Raw genomic sequence first — 19,916 nt, 5'->3', positions numbered from 1 at the left:
TACCTAAACTTCTTATATTTAAAAATTTTAACTCATCATAAAGTATTAGCCTGGAAGACTTCCGCCAAATAAAAGGGATAGAAATTATGTTTTGCCTTTCCGCTGAGGGGGTGGTGAGCCACCACAGGTCCTGCCCCCTCTGGTACCACTTAGCAGAGTCCATCATGGGCGGGGGGGGGGGGGGGAGTGATCATGTTTCAAATGTCAACAGGGAAGTGATCACCACATTATACAACTGCCAAGACACTGAGAGTCATGACCTAGCCAGGTTGACACACCATCTTAACCACCACACCAGCCATTGGAAGATCGGGGAGCAGAATGTTCCAGACAGCAGTTACGGACCATAGTCCATGCAAAGGCCCTTAGATGGGGATGATTATGAGTGTTCCAGGAACAAAAAGAAGGCCAGTATGACCACTGTCCACTGAACCAAAAAGAAAGGAGTCAGAGAAGTAGATAAGCTGGAGCAAAGAATAATTTATGCTGCTTTGTGGAGTATGAATTGTAAGAGAACAAGAGTGGAAACAATCAGGAAGCTACTGAAATGATCTAGGTAATTTCAGCATGATGAATTTAAGCGCATGTTAGGAATTTTTTGTGGCAAGTGTCAGAAACCCACCTTGAACACCTTAGGCAAATAGAAAAAAGTATTGAAAAATATCATATAGTTGAAAGAAGTATTGAATAACCACAGCACTGGAAGGAAACAGAAACAACTGAATCAGGGCCTAGAAGGTAGCCAGGACTCACTTGCTCTCTCTCCCTTTTTTTTTTTTATCTTTTTCTCTTTCCTCATTTTTCCTCTTATTCTCTCGCTCTGTTTCATTGTACACACACATAAACACACTCACTCACAAACTCTGCAGGCCAATTTCTAATATGAGGCATTGATGGTATTGAAGTTTCTCAATATACAGCTGCTACTATAGAAGAGGGAAGAAATCTTATCAACTCCTGTTTGAAAAATTCAAGGGAAGAATTTGGATTGGCTCCTCCCTAGACCAACTGAGTATTGACTGGATGGCAGGGTTATGCAAGAACATGGCAACTTCTGGACCAACCACATAGTTGGAATGGGGACAAAAACAGTTCTCAAAAGAAGGTGTCATGGATTGAACTATGTCCCCCCAAAATATCTGTCAACTTGGCTATGTCATGATTCCCTTGTATGATTGTATGATTGTCTACCATTTTATCATCTAATGTGATTTCCCTGTGTGTTGTAAATCCTATCACTATGATGTAATGACTCATTAGCAGCAGTTATACTGATGAGGTCTGCAACATTAGATAGTATCTTAAGCCAATCTCTTTTGAAATATAAAAGAGAGAAGCAAGCAGAGAGACATGGGGACCTCATACCACCAAGAAAGCAGTGCTGGGAGCAGAATGCATCCTTTGGACCTCTGGTTCCTGTGATGAGATGCTCCCAGACCAAGGGAAGACTGATGTATCACAAGGACCTGCCTCCAGAGCTTACAGAGAAAGAAAGCCTTTCCCTGGGGCTGGTGCCCTGAATTGGAACTTCTAGCCTACTGGACTGTGAGAGAACAAACTTCTTCGTTAAAGCCGTCTACTTGTGGTACTTCTGTTATAGCAGCACTAGATGACTAAGACTGAAGGGATGGGTGCCACTCACTACCATGGTTTTCCAGCATAAGCAGCTACAGGAGGACTGCTTATGGGTTTTACTAATATGGGACAAAAGGTGTGAGGATTCTGTACACTATTTTGAATTTGAAAACATTAGAACTTTTTTATAATTATTTTTTTCCTAACAAGTTGTAAATAAGTTATATTTTGGGGATCAACATATATGTTTGAATACACTAGAGGAACTCTCCACTTACAGCAGGTTTTATCACAGAGTTTATAGCTGGACTTCAGGGAGTCTGTTTCCCCCTGAAATTGTATGGAAAACTGGAGAATTATGTGATATTGATATGTGCAACCAGGTATACTTTTCTGGGAGACATAGCTCTGGCTCTGAAGCTAGCCTTTCAGCTCAGTCACTTTCTAGCTTACTCAGGTTACATAACCTGGGTACCTCTGTTTTCTCGTCTGTAAAATGAGGACAATAATAGGAACTACTTCAAAGAGTCTTCTTGAAAATAAGTACACTAATTTGTATAAAAAGCTTAAAACAGTAAGAGTTCAATAAACATTACCAAACGCATTGCCATTGAGTCGATTCTGACTTATAGTGACTCTAATGGACAGAGTAGAGCTGCTTCATAGGGTTTCCGAGGAGTGGCTGGTGGATTCAAACTGCCAACCTTTTGGCTAGCAGTGGAACATTTAACTACTGTGTCACCAGGGCTCCACTATTATTATTTCAATAGCACTCTTAATTCTCAGTAGAATCCAAATCCCAAAAAGTATTAAAAATAACAATTAAATAAATCTTTTGTGAATTTTTAAAAAAAAGTTTGACTAATCACATCTACAGATCTGTTTTCTAAATAATGATATTCATTTAGCATGCTTCAAGCCACAACATAGCAGTAATGACCACCAATATTATTTGTGTAAAAACACCCACCAGAAACTGATAAGCACGGTGTTAAAGACTGAATTGTGTCCCCCCAAAATATACGTTGCAATCCTAACCCCTTACCTGTATATATTACTGTATTTGGAAATAGGGGTTTTCTTTTGTTATGCTAATTAGTTCATTAACCTCATAGGTTTAGGGTGGATCCTAAATCTAATCACTTCTGAGTCATAAAAAGAGCAGAATAGACACAGAACACACACAGAGAAAAGACAGATAACAAGGAACTCACGGGACTGCTGAAAAGGAAGGACCTCTCGCTAGAGTCACACTCTGAATTCAGACTTCAAGCCTCCAGAACCGTGTGAAAATAAATTTCTGTTCTTAAAGCCACCCACTTGTGGTATTTTTTGCTACAGCAGTACTAAGTAACTAAGACATAAGTTTTGGTTGATATGAAAAAGTCAAGGCATTCTTTATAGATCCTTTTCTTTGCAGAGCAAGCCTGAGCTTTTGCTGCCTATTTAAAACCAAAAAAACCAAACCCACTGCCGTTGAGTCGATTCCGACTCATAGCAACCCTATAGGACAGAGTAGAACTTCCCCCATAGGGTTTCCAAAGAGTGGCTGGTGGATTCAAACTGCTGACCTTTTGGTTAACAGTTGAGTTCTTAACCACTATGCCACCAGTGCTCCACTGTCTATTTAGTGATGTCTAAATTTGTATAGAACTTTTTAGCATTTAGTATCAGCAATGATATAAAATACACAGGTATCACTTTTCCTATTGGTGTTATATTTTGCATGTAGTCACTGATAACCTTTTGCTTCATCTCCTTTTCCCCAACCCAGACTGAACTACAAATAAGATCCAAAGAGGACTATGGGTAAATGCTTCACTTTCTTCTGACACAGCTAGGCCTCTGTTTCCTCATGGACTCTTATTAGAGAATGTTATCATATTGGGTTCCAATAAAATAGCTAATATATACTGAATACTTTCTGTGTACTCAGATATGTGCCAACTGCTTAACACATTGTCTCCTTTAAGCCTCCTAAAAACCCTGTGGGTTTTTTTTTTCCCTATTTACAGATGTAAAAACTAAAGGCATACAGAGGTTAAATAAGTGGTTTAGGATCTCACAATCTGTATTTATTTCCTAGAGCTGCTATAACAAATAACCACAATCTGTGTGGCTTAAAACAACAGGAAGTTATTCTCTCACAGTCTAGAAGCTAGAAGTCTGAGATCAAGGTGTAAGCAGGGCTATGCTCCCCTGGAAGGACCCAGAGAAAAATCCTCCCTTGCTTCTTCCTAGCTTCTGGTGATTACCATCTATCCTTGGCATTCTTTGGCTTGTAGCTGCAGCACTCCAATTTCTGCAACTCTTTTCATATGGCCATCTTCCCTCTATCTCTGTGTGCCTCCAAAGATTTCTCTCCTTGTACGGACACCAGTCATTGGATTTAGAGCCCACCCTATTCCAGCATGACCTCATCTTAACTTGATTACATCTGCAAAGATCCTATTTCAAAACAAAATCACATTTACAGGTACCAGGAGTTAGGACTTCAACATATCTATTTGGAAGACACAATTCAACCCACTACAATTTGCTAATGTAGATATTGGAATTTGAATCCAGATGATCCAGTGCAAAAGCTATATCATTTAACCATTATCTCTGCTACGTTGCCAGTGAAGTATGTGGATTCAGACATAAAGGAGTAGTTTTGAAAGGAAGGAAGAATGGCCAACATCTGTAGGGAGATCAGACCTTAAAGAGTAAAAATTAATATAACTGATATAAAAATCTCTTGATAGCTCTAAAATCAGACAAACCTAAGTTTGAGACCCTGCTCCACAACTTCCCAGCTGTGTGACTTTGGGGGAAATAACTAAATCTTAATTCTCTTATTTGTAAAATAAGGATAATTGTACCAACTTCATAAAGTTGTCGCATGGATTCAGAAGCAGATTATCCAACTGGCAGAGTAAACAGAGTGCTTACCTTGTTTACCAGATCATCTTGTAGTGAACAATTTCACATTTTTCACTACATCAAAGATTCTTCTTCTAGGTATGGCTGGCATCTGTCTCTCTCCCAACTCCACAGTACGTTCCTACAAAATCAAAGCCTCTTTTCAAATTTACAGTCCCTGACAGGGACGGATTACCCAGTAAGCAAGGTAAACAGCTGTGTACTTGTGGGTATCTGCTAATCTGTAATGACCAATTTCACATGGGTAATCCCATTGGTGAAACCCATGTGAAATCGGTCACTACAGATTAGTAAATAAGCAAAGCAAGCCCATGCTTACCTTGTTTACTGGGCAATCCACCCCTGCAAGGATTAGACATAATGTATGTAAAATGTTTATCATGGTACCTGGCACTTAGCAAATGCTATTATTTTTAGTATTTTGTCCTTCATGAGCTTCTCATCCTCAAGCCCCCTTTATTCTTCTCTTTTTGTGGTCTAAGCAAATTTCTCCTAAATGTTGAGTTGGGATTGTGTCCTACAAGCTGCAGGGAACCATATTTATCTCCACTCTTTTCCTGCCGCCCACTGTATCTCTACTGATTTGGTGCCAGATTATAGATTTTTATCTACGTATTTTAATTTAGAACTTTCTCTTTATCAGGCTTTCAAGTGTGTTGTGTTAAATTCCCCAATGATATCTTCAGAATTTGCTGCGAAGTCCTTATCAGAGCTCTCAGAAAACTTGGCGTTGTTCTTAGGGGAACAATCATTGCTTTGCATTTCATTATTGAACAGAAAATTTAGAAGAACAATATCAACTTTTAAATGAAATTATACGCCTGGAAGGGGAGTATAAATGTAAAAAGGAGAACACCTCATTATCGCTCTTTCAAGCTGCTAGAATGAAACTTCAGTCATTGCATATTTCAACATCAAAAACTCTCTTGGATATACTAAAGAATGTCATTATGCACCTAGCAATAAAATGAGGAAATTATTAGTGAGAGCTACTAAGGATAAAAGATTGCCAAGGCAGATTCCTAAGATGGATACTATAATAAGCTCATTAATAAGTATTCTGAAATAGCTCTAAGATTTTCCAACTGAAACTGAATTCCTTGGGGTTCTTAACTAGTCAGGGGCATCAACTTCATTTTTTCCCATTTAGTTAAATTATAAGTCTTTGCCGGCCCATGCAATAATGTTTCTATACATTACACACAAAGAAACATTTGATTTCGATAGTGCTATTTGTATTTGTCAGAGTATTCTACTGAAAATAAAATGAAATTAGGCTTCTTTTTTAAAGACCTGGGGGAAAAAAAGCCTTCTGAATGAATCATATACTATAAAAAAAAACAGAAACTCCTAATTGCAGATATTTAAGAATTATTGTGTGTCACCCCAGTAAACCTTGTCATTAAAGATTCCTTTTTTAGTTGATAGTTGTACATTTACAAAAGCACATATATCAGTTCATCCTCCCTCGCTATTTCCATTTACCTCATACAGAGTAACAAGTTTCAAATAGGATCTGTCACACTGTTCACATTTGGTGCTTTCAGGTCTAAGAACTGCTCATCTTTAATCTGTTCGTCGTTCTAACGGTGTAACTTTATTTTTCCTTCTTGGTCGCTACCTGATTATAAATTTCTTAATATGTTAGCTGAGTTGGCTATAGTGCAGGGGATGAACCTAACAGTTCATCTTTTTTAAGGCTGTTAGCTCTTTATGGAGAGAGAAAAAAAGAGGTCTCAGTTATAGAGACCCAGTTGGTTCTATGCAGGAGTCTCTGGGTGGTGCGAATAGTTAAGTGCTTGACTACTAACTGAAAGGTCGGCAGTTCCAATCGACCTCAGAAGCACCTTGGAAGAAAGTCTTGGTCATCTGCTTCCGAAAGATCACAGCCTTGAAAACCCTATGGAGTTCAGTTCTACCCTGCACACATGGGGTCACCATGAGTCAGAGACTGGATGGCAAATGGCTCTGCTTGGTTCCACACTGCTCAGTGTTTAAGAAATTGTAGTTTAAGGGCTCTTTACACCTCTTACTACCATGCCGTGGCTTCTATAGCAAGAATTAAAAACAAAATTGAGAAAACATACAAGAAATCATATGAAAATAATAAAGACAAATAAGAAGTAGTCGGAGCTCTGGTGGCGCAGCGGTTAAGATCTCAGCTGCTAACCAAAAGGGCTGCAGTTCTAATCCACCAGCGGCTCCTTGGAAACCCTCTGGGGCAGTTCTACCCTCCTATAGGGTCGCTATGAATCATTTTCTTTTTGCCAGGCATAAAAAAAGGGTCAAACTTTTTGCAAAAATTGACGGAGTTGCTCTCTGAGATTTTTAGAAATCAGAGACTTTTCCAGGGGTAGTTAGTGGGTAGAGAAAAGCACACATGGAATGGCAAGAGCGCACCCCCCCCCTCCGCATTTCACAGTTTCTGTCCCAGCTCAGACATTCAGGCACTAACTCAGGGCCTCGCCTGGCCTACACTCCGCCGGCCCCAAGGTGGGCGGCTCCCGGCGGGGGGCGGCCCAGCCCAAACCACCGAGAGACAAACCCTCCGGCGTCCTAGAGGGGCTGCGGGGAAACCGGTGTGGGGCGGGAGTTCGTGCTGAACCTCGGTGGTCTGCTTCTCTGCCCCAGGTCTCAAAGGGAGCAGGCTTGTGCCTTAAGGGGAGTGGGCACCCCAGCTTCCGTGGGCACCCCAGCTTCCATGCCCGGGTGCGGCCCTAAAACGGAGCGGTTTCTGTGGCGAGGAAAGGAGACCCCGCCTGCGGGACTGACAATGTCTCAGGCATTTCCCGCTCCCGCCCTCGTCCCGCCCTCGACGCTGCCTTTAGTCGGGAGCTTCTTCCTCCGGCAGAAAGGAGCTTGATCTGGGCAGGGATGGGCCGGGCTGGGCCGGTGGGTGAGGGCCGATCCCTGGGGGCGAGCAGGTGGGCGGCCGGTTAGGGTAACGAGGAGCCCAGTGAGCCTTGTGGACGGGACTGGCTCCTGGGCCCGGCGTTGTCGCCCTGTGGCTACCAGACCTCGGACCAGTTGCTTGATTTTCTTTCGTTTTCTCGACCGCGGTACGGGGTTTAATATTTCCTGTGGTTTTGTGAGAATTAAATGAGGTAATGAATGTGAATACCAATAACGGAGTGCTTCCATTGGGCCTGGCAGTGCTAACCACTTAACACAGAAACCCATTCATTCATCATTTATTCATTCAATACTTGATTGACTGCGTGCATTAGTACTGCAAGGCGTTGCTCATGGTCAGGGTCCCTGCCCTTCTGAAACTCCTTTAAGGGTGAGAGGTTAGTTAGGGTATGGAAGAGGAGACAGACTAACCAAAAAACATTATGTAATTACTGCTTTGAGAACACATAACAGAAAAGAAAGCCAGTTGCCGTTGAGTTGATTCGACTCATAGGGACTGTATAGGACAGAGTAGAACTGCCCTATAGGGTTTCCAGGGAGTGGCTGGTGGACTCCAACAATGGACCTTTTAGTTAGCAGTGGTAGCTCTTAACCATTGTGCCACCAGGGCTGTGTATAACAGAAAGATCCCAAATTTAGTGGGGAGGAGTTGCGGGTGGGAAGAACTATTTCAATGCAGACCTGAAAGATGTGGCGGAGTCAGCCAGACACTAATAGTGTTCTAGGCCTAGGGAATAGCGTCTGTGAAGACTTAGGGTGGAAGGAGTACTTGGCAAACATTCACAGCAAGATTCCACTCAATTTATGTTTTTCTCTTCCCCTCCTGTCTTCTCTCTTCTCTCCCCACAGTAGTCCAATGAAGCTGGCAGCTAATTTTGGTTCTGATGGCCTGTGCTTCCTTGTAGTCATGCACCATGCAGTTTCTTCCTGTTTCTTGTTTGATCAAAATAAATATTTTTGAAATCTGAAGAAAACAGGATCATATTATCATCTATGACTCGTATTTGCCTTCTAAATCAAATATAAACCAATTTATTTGAAAAGTTCTCTCTCAAACCAAAGATCAATATTCAATTCCAACTTCTGCTCTGCTGCACTCATTTCTATATTCATCAGCTGATGATTTCTTTTGGGATCCCATATTCTTCATCTCAATTCTCTAAGCTAAAAGCTGTTCAAAGCATTGAACATTATGAAGCAGTTGTGTTCTTATTTAGTATATTGATTCCTGGTATCCCAAATAGCTCTACTTCCAGAGAATGTTTATTCCTTAACCACTTCCTGAGAGCACAATAGAATAATACTGTTATTCTAAATAATTTGCAGTTGTTGAAAACAGGCACACTTTTGAGTTACAAGAATTCTATCCAAATCCAACAAAAAAATTGTCACACGCCGATCCATTTTCTTCCTACTCAGGAGCCTTTTTTCTCCTACTCCCCTACCCCAGATGCCAGCTTGGCATTTCAGAACCATTTGATGGTAACAGCATGGAGGCTGACTCAACCTCACTTCACCACCTACTTTCCTGCTTTAAGGGAAATTGCTTACATATCGTATTCTTTAATTTCCTTTGCTTGTTGCTGCTCACGGCACTGTAATTCTACTTTAGGTACCATCTATACATTCACAGAATTCCTGGTGGTGCAGTGGTTAAGAGCTCGGCTGCTAATCAAAAGGTCAGCAGTTTCAATCCACCAGCTGCTCCTTGGAAACCCTATGGGGCGGTTCTACTCAGTCCTATAGGGTCGCTATGAGTCGGAATTGACTCAATGGCAACAGATTTGGATTTTGTTTTTTGCATACATTTATATCCATTGCTTTTTTCTTTCCTGCTTATGACTAGAAAATTGCTTTTTTTGATCTGTTTTATTTCTGAGACAAGAAGGATATAATCATGACAATAGCATAAGCATACCCATTAAAACCGAACCCATTATTGTCAAGTCAATTCTGACTCACATAGGACATGGTAGAACTGCTGCACAGGGTTTCTAAGGAGCGCCTGGTGGATTTGAACTGCCAACTTTTTGGTTAATAGCCATAGCCCTTAACAACTATACCACTAGGGTTTCCAGCATAAGCATAGTGCTAGAAAAAGAGGATACTAGTAATATCCCAGGCTAGGTAACTGATCCTCCTCTTTGTTCCCATAACATCCCATGAATGTCTATGACTGTATTTATAACATTGTTTATGTTGTTGTTTTAGTGTTATTCTCCACTTATTAACTAGATTGAATTCCTTGAGGAGAGACTAAATCTTTTTAAAATTTTGATTTGCCTCTACCTAGCACAATGCTCTGCCCATTCTAGGTACTCGATGAATGTATTTTGAATGAATGAATGAAAAAAAAAAAAGAATTCATTATTAAATCAAAGCTTTTAAGCGAAATTAGGTGTAAATGGGAGGCTAATTTCTAAGTTTTTTAATGTGCCTAGAAATCCCCTTCAGAATCTTCACACATGTTCACGTATTGTTTTACCCTTAAATCAACATACTTTACTTTGAACATTAAAGAGCAGTAAAATGAACTTTTATTCAGTTTATTTTTTCTATTGAGTTGATATGTGTCAGTGTGGGTATGTGTGCGTGTTTGTATTTTAAGCTAAACAGGAGAAAAGGAGCAAGCCCCTGAGGTGTCATTTCCCCATTTTACTGACAAGCGAACAGTCTCAGAAGATTAAAAATGGTTACGCTCTTAGTAAGAGACACAAACTCAGCTCTTTCTGATGTTAAAGCCAGTGTTCTTTCTTTCTTAGAAACCAAACTTTGATTGCGTTTTTCTTATTGTTCAAGTAAGCAATTAACTGTAGAAAAGTTTATCCCTAAACCTGCAATGAACTTTTAGAAAAAGTTAAAATCTGGACACAGGCTGTTGAGAATTCTGGAAGGGCTTGTCTTATGCTTTAGAAAGATATACAAAGGAGACCACAGTGTACCCCGCCCTGAGACCAGGGTGCTGGTATCGTCGGCAGAGAGCCATGCCCAACTGAGCAGTCAGTGTGATCTTACTGGAAGACAGGACAGCCTTAGAGTACAGTTAGGGCATAAGAGCCCTGTGGACTGCTCCAGAGACCACACTGCAGGACCCTAAGTGAGACCTCAGAAGGAGCAGACAGGTAATCAGACGAGGGCTAATTTGTGGAAATTAGGCCTGTCAGGATGGAAGCTGCTATAATCTGAGCACTAAGAAAAAGGTGTTTCCTTATTTTGTAGACACAGGATGGTAAGATCGTGGTCAATGGGGACACAAAGTAATCTAGGCAAACAAGGATGATTGCCAAACTAATGCAGTGATAGTGAGGGCAGAGGGAGTGATGGAGGAAATATTGGGGACAGAAAATCAGAAGTATGTGGTAACAAATTGAAATCTAGGCTAAAGATAAATATTTGAAAGTCATAATCATATAGATGAACTTCGAGGCCAAACTATAAACCATTACCTAATGTTGACAATAAATTTCTCATGCTAATTTCAAAACAGTCTCATTACTTTGTAAGCACACATCTCATATACAACATCTCATGCATATGTATGTTGTGTGAATATATATACATGTGTGCACACGCATATATATATTCACACAACATATATATGTATTTATACCCTGGAGCCCTGGTGGCACAGTGGTTAAGAGCTCGGCTGCTATCCAAAAGGTTAGGAGTTCGAATCCACCAGCTGCTCCTGGGAAACCCTAGGAGTCAATTCTAATCTGTCCCATAGGGTTGCTATGAGTCAGAATCGACTGAATGCCAGTGGTTTATATGTATATGTATAACATATACTATATATATAGTTTCTAATCTTTTTTAATATCCTAAACTTTTACAGACAAAAACCTTTAGTAAGTCTATTAAAGCTATCGATAAGTCTTTTCGTTCCTGTTAGAAGAGGGTTTAACAAACTCAGCACTTTGTTGTGGGGGGCTATCCTGTGCACTGTAGGCTGTTCAGTAGCAACCCTGGCTTCTCTACCCACTAAATGCCAGTAGCATTTTGTAAAGCATATTCTATAATTTAGGCTTTTCATAAATTTATACTGGACTTCCCCCAATTACCTTGATTTAGAGAGAAGTTAAAACAAACACTTGTTAGAAAAAGAAAAGATAGCCTTCTACTGTGAGAACTTGGAGTATATTTACTTACAGTGATTTTCTTTTCTTTCAGCTTAACCTAGCTTTCATTTTCCTACCCTTACAAAAGTTACCCAATGAAAACCTATGGATAACAACACAACATTGACCAATATAGTGCTGGGAGATGAGGCCCTCAGGTTGGAAGACTCAGAATACAACTGGGGAAGAGCTGCCTCCTCACAGTAAAGTCTACCTTAATGACATGGATACAGTAAAGCCCCCCTGGACCTTTAGTTGCTGATGTGGCGCAACTCAAAATAAGAAGCAACAGCTTTAAACATCCATTAATAATCAGAAAGTGGAATGTATGAAGTACGAACCTAGGAAAATTGGAAGTTGTCAAAAATGAAATGGAACACTTGAAGATCTATATCCTAAGCATTAGTAAGCTGAAATGGACTGGTATTGGCCATTTTGAATCAGACAATCATATGATTTGCTATGCTGGGGATGACTAATTGAAGAGTACAGCGTTGCATTAATTGTCAAAAAGAACATTTAAGATCTATCCTGAAGTACAGTGCTGTCAGTGATAGCGTAATATCCATACGCCTAGAAGGAAGACCAGTTAATACGACTATTATTCAAATTTATGCACCAACCGCAAGTGCCAAAGATGAACAAATTAAAGATTTTTATGAACTTGCTACAGTCTGAAATTGATCAAACATGCAGTCAAGATACATTGATAATTACTGGTGATTGGAATGCAAAAGTTGGAAAGAAAAAGAAGGATCAGTAGTTGGAAAATACAGCCTTGGTGATAGGAACAATGCTGGAGATCCCATGATAGAATTTTGCAAATTCAGTGACTTATTCATTGAAAATACTTTTTTTTCAACAACACAAATGACAACTATACATGTGGACCTTGCTAGATGGTTTACACAAAAATCAAGTCAACTACATCTGTGAAAAGAGTCTATGGAGAATCTCAATATTATCAGTCAGGATAAAGCCAGGAACTGACTATGGAAAAGACCATCAATTGCCTGTGTGCAAGTGGTGTTGACAAATAATATTGAATACACCACAGACTGCCAGAAGAATGAACAAATCTGTCTTGGAGGAAGTACAACCAGAATGTTCCTTAGAGTGGGGATGGTGAGGCTTTGTCTTGCTTGCTTTGGACATGTCATCAGAAGGGACCAATCACTGGAGAAAGACATCTGGCTTGGTAAAGTAGATGGTCAGCAAAAAAAGGAGACCCTCAATGAGATGAATTAGCACAGTAGCTGCAACAATGGACTTAAACACAGCAAGGATTGTGAGAATGGCGCAGGACCAGGCAACACGTTTTTCTGTTATACATGGAGTCTCTACGAGTAGGAGCCGATTTGATAGTACTCAGCAACAATCTTACCCAGAAAAGGAATATCACTAAACTATATTTTTTTTATATATGAATGGCAGTTTTTTTTTTTTTTATGGTGAATAACACAGATTTTTTAGTGCTTAAAGGTACCACTGCTAGACCCTTCATTTTGAGGATGAAGAAATTGAGTTTTTTAATAAAAGACTTATTCTGGTGCCCATAGGTTTGGTCTCTTTTCTTCCTACAAAGTCATAAAGCTTCCTCAAACAACATATATCAGGGAGATATGGCCAAAGACTACAGAAAAGTGGAGAAGAGGACCATCCTGTAATGTATAGAAGCATCCCAATTTGGGGGTCAGATAGACCTCAGTTCAAATGCTGGCTCTACTGCTAAATGGCTAGGTTATTTGGGGGCAAATTGGTTATCTTATCAGGTTCTCAGTGTCTTCATTTAAAAATAAGAATCATGATGTCTAACTTTCAGGTTATCAGGGAATTAGAAATCATATGTGAATAATGTAGATTGTATATGCAAATACTAATCACAGCTCCCTGTGTCAGATATCTTCCATTTGTCTCTCCACGACCGCTCTCCACTCTTCTCCACCTTGCTGTCTACCCTAGGACAGCATCCATGTGGACTACATCCATGGCCTCCTACACTCTTGGGCTTCTGGTTGTGTGCAGCAAATGGGAACTCTAGCAGTTGATCAGAGGGAAAGAGGAGAGTGAGCTCAGGGTATTATTGGCTAATTCACTCCCCAAATATTGCCTTGGGCTGGCTGTGTTCCTCCACTGAGGGTTACTTCTTTCAAAGTGATATGACTCTCCTTCCTTCTAGAATCCTCTCTTGATCCTTTTGCGCAAGGGATGATGACAGCTTCTTACAGAATAAAGAATAGAAATTCAAGGATTAGACTTTAAGGATTATTTAAGGTTTGTGGCCAGGAAGAAGAAAAAGGCATGATGTATGCAAGTGACATTTTCACATACTAAAGAAAATTGTCGGGAGAAATAAAGACTGTGAAAAGCCTTCTTAAAAATAATAATAGTCATGAAGTTATAGAGCACAATCTATGTGCCTTGCTCTGTGCTAGGTGCTTTACCTATTTTATTTCACTTAATCCTTATGATAAATTTCTGACCCTTGTAACAATCTATCATCCCTATTTCACAGATGAGGTCTTAGAGATTCTCTCTCAAGGTCACAGAGCTAGTTAGTAAGTGATAGAACCAGGACTTTAACCCAAGGCTGGCTGATTGCAAAGCCCATTCTCTTAACTACATCACTGTTCTGTCTAGATAATACCATTAAATTAACAATCAGGAAATTACGTCCTTTTAGAATGTAGTTTCAGTTGAGCAATCAGGATGTAGTTTCAGAGAAGTGATCAGGATGGAGGAGCTCAAGAAGTTAAGGAATGAAGTGGAGAGGAAATAAAGATGGCATAAACCAAAACCAAACCAAACCTGCTGTGGTTGAGTTGATTCTGACTCATAGCAACATACCAGTTATTTAATAAGTCTGAGAGCAAAAGTTTGGGGATAAACAGTACAATTGCTAAAAGTCTCATATTTACCACAAAGTCTATGTTCTGACCTTTCTCATCCTGAGATATGCTTAACCATTCCTCTCTGAGGAGTTTCTCCACATTATTCCAATAGTGATATATGAGTTCTACAGAGGATTTCCATCCTCACAGAAAAAAAGAAGCTAGACAATGAGCTTCTTGGGGACGGAAGAATAGGAGCTAATACATTCATCTCTATATTCCCACCACAGAGCCTGGTGTGCTTAGAAATAAACACTGCGGTTTGGGCCCTACTGAGTCTTGCCACAGGGTTTGTTTATCCTCATTAACATTAACGCAGTGACTATTTTTTAGGTCACCTTGTCCCAGCAATGCAGGAAAAGATATTTATGTCTGCCATCCTCCTGGCTTCCCTTTCTAATAGCTCTGCTACCTAATATTTAAGCACAGACAGGTGCCATTTAACAAAGCACTTTAAAAAGGTTGGGGGAATAATCAGCTTTAACCTTGGATCAGCAACTCTCAAAAGAGAGAAATCATTGCTATTATAGGAAATAAAGAAATTCTCTGACAATAGTTGTCAAAATGTAGAATTAAAACTAATGCCCTGATTCTTGGTGGACAGGTAATGCCATATGTGATATGAAGCCATTCTTCCTCTTCATCTTAGTTGAGCAAAGATCAAGAGGAACCTGAACAGCCTATCTATGCCTTATGACAGGTCTTATAAAAAAGGTATGGGGATTCCTAAAGAAGACAACAAAGTTCATCTAACTAAACTTTGTTTCTTTCTTTTCATATATCTTAATTGCATTTCTACTTCCTTCAACACACATTTTTTATGCTACTAAAATGTGTTTCTGAGATACATTCAGTAGCCTACTCCTTTCTGCCTGTGGATGCTGTGGAGGAAACATGGTTAAGGTTTTTCTTCCCACTGTCGTCCTGTCTAAGTCAGAGAATCCTAAAGAGCCAGAACACTTGTGGAAATTCTTCATTAGAGGGTCAAGCTTTCAAACACCAGATGAGAGTCTGAGGCGCCATTTTGACCAATGGGTGACGCTCACGGATTGTGTGGTGATAAGAGGTCAAACACCAAGTGCTCTAGAGGCTTTGGGTTTGTCACTTATTCTACTGTGGAGGAAGTAAATGCAGCCATTAATGAAAGGCCACGCAAGGTGGATGGAAGAGTCGTGGGACCAAAGTCTTCATGAGAAGACTCTCAAAGACCAGGTGCCTGCTTAAACGTGAAAAAGATCTTTGTTGGTGGCATTAAGAAAACACCAAAGAATGTCACCTACGAGGTTACTTTGAGCAGTATGGGGAAACTGAAATGACTGAAATGACGACTGACCAAGGCAGTGGCAAGAAGAGGGGATTTGCTTTTGTAACCCTTGATGACGATGACTCCATAGATAAGATAGATTGTAATTTAGAAATATCATACTGTGAATGGCAACAACTGTGAAGCAAGGAAAGTCCTGTCAAAGGAAGAGATGGCCGCACTCATCTAGCCAAAAAGGTTGAAGTTGTTCTGGAAAATTTGGTGGTGGCTGTCGAGGTGGTTTTGGTGAGGATGACAACTTTGGCTGTGGAGGAAACTTCAGTGGGCGAGGTGGCTTCGGTGGCAGCTGTGGATATCGAGGCAGTGAGGATGGTTATAACAGGCTTAGTAATGATGGAAACAGTTTTGGAGGTGGTAGAAGCTACAATGATTTTGGCAATTACAACAATCTTCAAATTTTGGACCCATGAAGGGAGGAAACATTGGCCGCAGAAGCTCTGGCCCTTACTGTCATGAAGGTCAATACTTTGTCAAACCATGAAACCAAGATGGCTATGGAGGTTCAAGCAGCAGCAATAGCTATGGCAGGGACAGAAGGTTTTAATGACTGCCAGGAAACAAAGGTTAGCAGGAGAGGAGAGCCAGAGAAGTAACAGGGAAGCTACTGGTTGCAACAGATTTGTGAACTCAGCCAAACACAGTGGTGGCAGGGCCTAACTATACAAAAAGACAGTTTTAGACAATACTCATGGGTATGGGCAAAAAATTGAGGACTGTATTTGTGACAAATTGTGTAATAGGTTATTTTAATTTCTGTTCTGTGGAAAGTGTAAAGCATTCCAACAAAGAGTTTTAATGTAGTTTTTTTTTACACCCATGCTGTTGATTACTATTAAGTCTAATAATGACACTGAATAAATGTATCTTAAAAAAATGTTTCTTAAATATTCTTTGCTGTAAAAGTCACAATAATGATAGTTTAATAGCAATTATCAAATCATGAAATGTATTACATGTTCTTCAAATAACTGGGAAAAGTAAATATGGAAAGGAAGAATTGTGAAGATTATAATAAAAACCTATGATTGAAAGATTACATACATCTCACTGGCAAGAAGGAAAGGGGCCAGCAGAATATAAGTTTTACTTATGAAAGAAGAATAATGATGATGATGGTGATGATAATAGGTAAAGTTCCCATATGAGAATTGAAACAGATGGGAAACCAAGGAAGATTGCTAAGCGTGGGACACATATCTCCAATTTCTGGGTTGAACTTTGGAAAGTGAATTAAGAAGATAGAAAAGAGTTATTTGCCATAGTATAGAGAAAAGTACATTGTGAACTATAGCTCTGGGTGCTCATTTTAGTCTTCATAATAGGATGGCTTGATAAAGTAAGTACCTGAAAAGAATATCTGATCTAAGTGTTATTAGAGAGGTTTTCACAAGATTTAGAGGCCCAAGAACTATAAAGCAAGAGACAGTTCAGGGTGAGGCTGATATCTGTGTTCTTGAAGTCTATGTGAGTCATTTTTAAGTTTTGGAGAGAGATTCCCAAGGTTAAGGATCTCTCATGTTTCATTGACAGGTCAATTAGATTTTTTTTTTCCCAGATAAGTGAAAAACTGGATACTTTGTAACCTGTCTCCTTGCTATAGGCATTTTTTAAAGTCTTGAAGGTAGCCTATTAAATTTAAGGGAAAAGATATTTCTTCCTATATAAAGGAGAAGATAACTTAAAAACTAATCCCATCTTATGGAAAATAACTATTAGTTATGTTTGCCTTGCAAAGTATTGTAAAATCTAGTGCAAGTAGTTATAAATTCTACTTTGGTATAAATTTTAACATATTTTTTCTTTAAGATTTAATTGGTTCATCTAAAATGTTGCTCTATTTACAGTATAATTTTTAAAGTTATAATAACACAATAATAAAATTATCTTAACAAAATAAAGACGAAAATGAATTCACATGTTATAACTTCACCTGACCTGAGTCTCAATTTTGGTGAGAAAAGTTAGAATCAGACCTCTAGTCCAGGACTGGACTAGAATAATATATCTAAGTTGTTTAGAAGATCATGAGCTACTTTAAAGTAAAAATAGATCAGCAAAATAATGTCTCAATGAAAACAAATGACTGTATTATTCCAAACTCAGTAAAACAAAAATACCCCTATTGATATATTTATTCTCTCTTTCTCAGATATTGTAGCCTTTAGCATCTCATAAATCCTAATAATTACATGTCGAGAGAAAAAGTTAATTATAAGTTTAATATGCTTCCCTTTTCTATCTAATGAATCAACATCACATGTGGAGAACCCTGGGGAAGAAAATAGAAAGACAGATACTTTAAAACAACTACTTTAGGTTCTATATGAACTTTCTAAACAATAATCCTTCCCCACCATGGAAAAGACTGCCAAACTAGGTAGGCTATTCATTCAACAACCATTCATTGAGCACTGGCTGTTTTCCAGCCATACTGTCTAGGTTCTGGGTTGCATAAGGAACAAATAAATGTAAGACAGTATTTCTGCTCTCAAGGAACTCACAACCCCGGAATAGTTAACTGTTTTTGGAGCTCCTGTCCCTGTAGTTCCTTGAAGCCCATGGTACGTGATCCCTCAGCTGCTGTCAAAGGCAGTCCCTTGCTGAATGGTTGGTTGAGCTGACCTCAGGGGTTTCTTCTCATCAAAGGGGTTTTCAGTTTAATTCCAGAAAGAGCCATCAAACTTTTCTAAATACTGTAGGATTTTGTAAATTCACAGTGGCATATAATAACTTAAATGTATCAAAAGATCTTTACTATAACAGGATTATATTTTCATCTTACTATTTGGAAAAAAAAAAAAGCATGTCTCCATTGATGTTCCCTAAGTCAATAGATCACTCTGGTGACAAAAGTATCAGTGCTGAGGCACCGTGGGCTTGTCTGCTAACTACCTTACCCTTTATTAAGCTGTCCTGCTCTAAAAATATCAATTAATATTTCATGATTTTATTTACTTTATTTGAGAGCCCAAATTCTCCAATGTTCTGTGAATAATGCATCATTTGTTTATGGCCTATTACAGTATAGCTCTACCCTTAAGTGTAGACTCTGTAATTATGTCTCATTCCAGGAAGTCTTCCCATTATAACAGGGGAAGGAGAGATATATGCATCCACAGGAAGTCTTTCAACCAAGATGTAAAACAATCAACATTAGCATTAAAGCAGCACATGGCACCACTAGTAAAGCTTAATGGTATTCAAGTAATGAACAAGATCCTAAGTTGGCCACTTCACTGCAAAATTCTTTGTAAGAATAATGTACTCAATTAAAAAAAAAAAATGATGACCCAGCAATCCCAATCCAAGGTATATACCCAAAAGAACCGAAAGCAGGAATGCAAACAGGAACTTCTGTACCAGTGTTCACTGTAGCACTATTCACAATAGGCAAAAAGTAAAAACAGCCAAAATGGCCATCAACAGATAAGTAGACAAACAAAATGTGGCATATATATACAATGGAATATTACTCAGCCATAAAGAAAAATGAAGTCATAATATAGTCAAAACATAGATGAACCTTGAAAACATTAGGTTGGGTAAAATAAGTCAGTCACATAAAAATAACATTGTATGATCCCACTTAAATGAAATAGGCAAATATATAGATTAAAAATAAAGTGGAACACATAAACATCAATATTCTAGGCATTAGTAAACTGAAATGGACTGGTATTGGCCATTTTGAATCAGACAATCATATGGTCTGCTATGCTGGGAATGACAACTTGAAGAGGAATGGCATTGCATTCACCATCAAAAAGAACATTTCGAGATCTATTGTGAAGTACAATGCTGTCAGTGATAGGATAATATCCATACACCTACAAGGAAGACCAGTTAACGTGACTATTATTCAAATTTACACACCAACTGCTAAGGCCACAGATAAAGAAATTGAAGATTTTTACCAACTTCCACAGTCTGAAATTGATCAAACACACAGTCAGGATGCATTGATGATTACTGGTGATTGGAATGCAAAAGTTGGAAACAAAGAAGGATTGGTAGTTGGAAAATATGGCCTTGGTTGTAGAAACAATGCGAGAGATCCCATGATGGAATTTTGCAAGACCAAGCACTTCTTCACTGCAAATACCTTTTTTCAACAACATAAACTGCAACTGTACACATGGACCTCACCAGACGGAATACTCAGGAATCAAA

At 39.2% G+C, this 19,916-nt stretch overlaps 1 pseudogene; it reads left to right on the top strand.

Moving 5' to 3' along the window:
• The first annotated feature begins 15,316 nt into the window (after positions 1 to 15,316).
• Positions 15,317 to 16,227, top strand: LOC126066774 (heterogeneous nuclear ribonucleoprotein A1-like; annotated as a pseudogene).
• The last annotated feature ends 3,689 nt before the right edge of the window (positions 16,228 to 19,916 follow it).

Source organism: Elephas maximus, chromosome 2 (genome assembly GCF_024166365.1).
Source record: "Elephas maximus indicus isolate mEleMax1 chromosome 2, mEleMax1 primary haplotype, whole genome shotgun sequence".
Taxonomy (NCBI): Eukaryota; Metazoa; Chordata; class Mammalia; order Proboscidea; family Elephantidae; genus Elephas; species Elephas maximus.
This window is presented reverse-complemented; position numbering and strand designations above follow the sequence as displayed.